This window comes from Prosopis cineraria, unplaced genomic scaffold (assembly GCF_029017545.1).
Source record: "Prosopis cineraria cultivar Desert tree isolate PC_DT_omini unplaced genomic scaffold, ASM2901754v1 PC3, whole genome shotgun sequence".
Classification (NCBI taxonomy): Eukaryota; Viridiplantae; Streptophyta; class Magnoliopsida; order Fabales; family Fabaceae; genus Prosopis; species Prosopis cineraria.
This window is the reverse complement of record NW_026555334.1, coordinates 15199593-15205592: the sequence shown is the minus strand read 5'-3', so window position 1 is coordinate 15205592 and position 6000 is coordinate 15199593.

The following is a 6000-nucleotide window of genomic DNA, read 5'->3' as shown; positions in this document are numbered from 1 at the left end:
GTGGAAGGATTAGTTATGAAGCTCGCTCATGTTCTCAGGCTACTGCCATAGATCCTTATGGACATGGTTTGGGTATAGCTCTAGCAAAGGGGGTGACGAAGATTATCAAGTTTGAAGACTCTGCTTTCTCAGTTGGAAGTATGTTTAATATTGATAACGAAGACTCGACTGCCATCAGTTTTGTTAACTGACAAACTCAATTTTTTATGTAAATTATATATTCATTTTAACAAGTGATAATAGATAATTAACAAGTATTGTTGAGGAATTAACAAGTAAAGTTATGCAATTAACAAGTAATTTGGTTGCTTTTTTGAAACAACAGTTAAAACAAGTCTTGTTATGGTATTAACAAGTCAAGCTATACAATTAACAAGTATTATTGTGTAATTAACAAGTAAATTTACATGATTAACAAGTAATGCAGTTTAATTGAAAGAGTCATGGATTTGAAAAATAAATTCAAGTAATTAACGAGTCCTATTAAGGTATTAACAATGACAATTTTGCAATTAACAAGTAATGTAGCTCTATTGTGGGAGTCACAGACTTAACAAGGAGAGTTAAGTAATTGACAAGTCTTGTTAAGGCATTAACAAGTGTACTTATGCAATTAACAAGTAATTTATTTCTATTGTAGGAGTCATGGAGTTAATAAGGAAAGTTAAGTAATTAATAAGTCCTGTTAAAGTATTAATAAGTAAAGTTATACGAATAACAAGTAACGCAATAATTAAGTAGTTTGGAAACAAGGTTTATTATATATATATATATATATATATAATTTTGTACATTATATGATTGAATGGGTTAAGTGGTTTGGTGGTCTAAAATTTTTTTAGTGAATCAAGGAGTCTTGGGTTTTGCACCCGTCTTGGCTACCTTTAAAGAAATTAATTCTCTATAATTCTTCAGCCACCGCTGACGGTGGTCCAACTGGCAACCAAAACTCCAACGACGGAGGCCTAGTGGCTGTCGTTGCCGGTGAAGCTCCAGTCACCAGCGACGGTGGCTGGTGGTTTTTTTTTAAAATATTTAAACTGAGGTTATTTTTGTCTTTTTAACTTTTAACTTATTTTTAATTTAATCCTTTAAAACTGAATTGATATTTTAAAAATTTTTGGGACTCATTTGAAAATATATTGCTTCCCTGATCCTTAAATAAAATTGTCCCTTTAATATTCAACTATGCATATTATTTTAATTACATGTTTATATCACGTTAAATATTAATATAATGCGAAGCACCTGATGAAACGCCCGATAAGGTGTCTAGATCAAGCTAACGCCAATGGCTAGATGTGTAAAAGCATCCCATAAGATTGAAATTATTGGTGTCCAAGCATTTTGTATTCAATATTAATAATAAATTATTTATATTTAATATTAACTATTAATATCAGTCGACTTGCTTAATAAGTTATTTTTAAATAATATAAAAATTTTATGAAACGTGATTTATTGTTTCAATTTTTTTATAAAAAACAAAACATATTTTACCTATAGTTATAATAGCAATCTCAATAAATGCACAATTTATAGTTAAATAGGTTTATATTTTGGTTTATATTTGATTAGATTTATTAATTATTAATATTTCATACCTATTTAATTAATATTTATATATTTTTCTCCTATCACTTAATTATAAGATAGAAAAGAATTTTGATACAAAATCTATTCATATTTTTTTTATATTTCGCAGAAAAATGATAAATCAAATGAATTTAAAAAAATTAAAAGAAGAAAAGGCAAGGGTGTGAATTTGTGAAGCAGTGCGTGGGTCATGCGAGATATTCTCATATATCGGTAGATAGATGAGGCAATGACATGGGAAAAAATCAAGCGGTTGAGATGCGATTTTTATTGAAGAAAAATGATGCATCAAGAATATTTATAATTTATATAATAGAGTCCACGTCGATTATGAAATAAGAGAGCAACTTCTATTTTAATTAAAAATATTTTTTATTAAAAAAAATTATCCAATTACTTATCTAAATATTTTAAAAATTTGAAGGTTAAAAACGAGATCATTCAAGAATTTTATAAATAATAATTATTTTTTACTCATTAATTTTCTTTGTGATTGTTTTTATGATAGGGGATTTTATAATGGTATTATTTAATTTTATTATGTATTTTTAAATTATCCAGTTGAAATAAGAATGTAGCCCAATTTAGAAGCTAGTTTTCTATTTATTTTGCTTTGACTATTTGATTTTATATTTATATATTTTATTTTTTTAATTATATTTATTTATCTTGTTCTTTATATTGAATTTATGACTAAATACCATTTAATTAAATCTATGAGTAATCTTGATGAACTAAGAGGTGAAGAAAAAACCTAAATCTAGATAAATATATATAAATAATTAAGTTAGAGATAGTTCTAAAAATTTGTGGTGACTTAAACAATAACTTTACAGTTTAATTAGTTGCTTGAGTATCATGAGAACGAATTCAACGTTAATTAAAAAATGACTAATAATTTAAGAGAGTATTAGAATACTTTAGAAATAATTATCATTATAATTGATTAAAAAGTTAAATTAAATGTTAGAAACTAGCAACTTATAGGATGAATTTTAAATCTCAATACTTCAAATGATTGTATTTTTATCATTATTATTTTCTTAATTTATTTTCATTATCTATATTCTCATCAAATTATCCATTTTATTTATTTTTTTGAACTATTAATTATTTGAATTTATAAATGTGCAACTTTTTTATGAGTTTGACATATGAAATACTGCGAGTGCTTTATTATTGTGATCCTATGCACTTGTGGGAGTAATTACATTTATATGTATCTTTATTTTTTTATTAATATTTTCTGTCATCTATGTATGGTTATTTTTCAAAAACTAGGTAAGTTTTTAAATGATGCGACATCTATATTTTTGAGATATTGATTATTTTTACAAGTTGAAGCAGACTTTAAACATCTTGAAACTTCTCCAAAGTATATTTTAAAATAGAGTCATTTAAAGAAAGTGAAATCTTATCAAGAAACGAAAGAAAGAAACGAAGAAACAAAGTGAAACACACTGCCCAATGCTAATAATAGAGATCTCTTAAATTTCACTAAAAAAAAAAATAGAGACATCTTAATTGTTGGCCTTTGACGTAAGCTAAGGCTCACTTGAGTTTTTCTTAATTCAATAATTGAAATAGATTAGAATATGAATCGAAACAAAAAAAATGTCAAATGCTATTTTGGCGAGACGTCCAAATCAGTCCTCGTTGTAATTTTGGTTAAATAAATTATATATATTGCTAAAATCAACGCTAAATAGTACTTCATGTCTATCTGAAAATAACATCTATGAAATGTCAATGTAAAATTTATAAGAAATCATATTATTCAATAGCCATAAGTAACATAACATATACTTCATCAATACAGAGGTAGTGCTTGGGAGCGTTAAGAGATTTTTTTTAAAAAAAAAAAGAAAAATAAGTTGAATGGCTTGGGTTTGCGCTTAAACAAATTCTTAATTAGTCACCTTAAATCAATTTTCTCATAATTTTGATAAAATGATTCGAAACAAATAATATTATTATAAAACTATCCATCGTTCTTCTTACCCTCCCAGTCTCACTCTTACCCCTCCCCCAACTCTAAAATTAGAAAAATGTAATTATAATAAATTACATGCCATTAATTTTTTTTAATATTATCAAATGCTGGTCAAATAAAACCGGTCCATGTCTTAATAAAATTCCTAAATAATTAAATTTTCCATCCTATATCATCATAATTATATTCACCATATTACTAGCTAGAGTTGTACAAAAATCTTTTAATCCTGTCCAACTTGGTCTAACCTGAGATAATTCGGTTTGATCCTGTCCAGATAAAAACTAATCTTTTAGGACCAAAAGGATCAAAAAGATCAAACTCCTTTTTCTGGTTAGATTGGACAACAGACCGAGCATTTGGACTACTTGATTCAGTCTGATCCTATAAATTTTTTATTATAATTATAATTAATTTATTAATTATTATTACAATAAGTTAATTTATAATACTCCTTTGATCTTCTTTATAAGTTACGTCTACCAATATTCATCAACACTAATGCAAAAAAGGTAAAAGGAATAAAAGTATTTAAAATTTTATATATGTCCCTATATAACAAATATAAAAAGTGATACTCCCTCTATTTCTATATATAAAAGAAAAAAATTATATCATATAGTTTAAGAAAGTTGGTTAACTATAATAATTATATCTAAAAATATGAAATTGGACTAAAATTCCCTATATTAATCAACATAAGCATGGATTAATTATTTTTCATTAATATAAATTATGAGGGGCAATTTAGGAAATGTGTAATAAATGCTCATTGAAATATGTGATTTTGCTTATATAAAAAAATAGAAACGGATTAATATCATATTACTTTTTTCCTCTCATAAAGGATAATTTTGAAAATACTTTTCAAATATTACTTAAAAAGTCGCATCATGACTTATAAATAGGATCAAATAAATCTTTTAAAATGTGTCTTATAAATGAAATTGGAGGGAGTAATAATTAGTAATTTTTTGTTTTTCTATACTTGTGAAGTTATGAATAGTGAGTAAAATTTCAGCATTAACCAACCTCAATTTTCTCCTTTTATTAGTGAATTTTATTATTAACTTGATATAATAGATTTTAAATATGTTAAAAGTTGTTTAATGTTGTTGAATTTGAATCATTTGTATTATAACTAAAATATTTTTTGTTGTTGTTAGAGATTATTATAGATTTACAATCGTTGTGATAAATTTTATATGACTATAAATAATTTTATTATGTTAATTGAGTTTATTATATTGAAATAAATTGCTATCCCTCATAGATAAAAAAAAAGTGAGATACTAGACAAAAACGAGACTAGTCTTTTAGTCCTACTAGACCGATCTAATCCTATTCAACTTCAAGTTACACCAAAATTAGACTAGATTACAGGTTACCTAATTCAATTTTTTTTTATCAAAAGGATCATATTTTCGATTAAATCTCTTATCGGGTTAGTCTTTTGTACAGCCTTATTATCAATTCTATTCTACTATGCTGCATTCCATTTTATTAGCGAGTATTATGTTCCATTCTATTGTAAACTCCCAAACATTCCCAAAAACCTGTTAAGATTTTCTCAATCTTTTGAAGTAATCAATTTAATATTTATGTCAATATTGTGTCTAAACCTTGCACATCGCACCAGGACGAATCTACAGGGCCCCCCTTTTAATAGTTCTTGGCTAAAAAAATAAAACTTGTAGTTGTGAAAAAATGTTAAAGTAGTTTTTGGGGTCCTCACTTCTTGTTTTATTTTCAATTTAACCCTCCATTCATCACTTTCTGAATTTGTTACTGCCTCTCACTCGCAAGAGGTAGCATCGCTAAGACACCTTGGCTTTTGCGTCTTTAAGACTTTTCCATAAAAATAGAAAGTAAAATATGTTTGTTTAGATTTTTTTTCCACGCACAGTCTAAAATACATCTCAACATAAAATTAGTAATTAGGAGCGTCGCCACACATTTATATAAAAAAAAACATATTTCCATTCAATTTATTACCTGATAAATTGAGGAGTTTCATTATTTTCCCTTCTAAAATATCATCATATTTTTTTATTCTATCCTCTTATTTTAAATTATAATATAAGTCATTTTTAATTAATTTATATTTTTAAAAAAAGGTGGTCAAAGTTTTGATTTTATAAGAATTTTCACATATTATCAACACACCTTTGAGTATAATAAATATAACATTTAATTCATTCAAAATATCATTATTAATTATTTGAGTGGAGTACAATTAAGTAAGAATATAGTTTAAAAAGAGCAAAAATATATGAAACTCCTTTAAACTTTAAGGCAATTATGTATAATCTTCCTCACATTTAAATATTTAAAATAAACCCCCTAATATTTAATTTTTTTTTCAAAATTTCCTACTATTAATTAATATTATTTTATTAATATAGCTATTG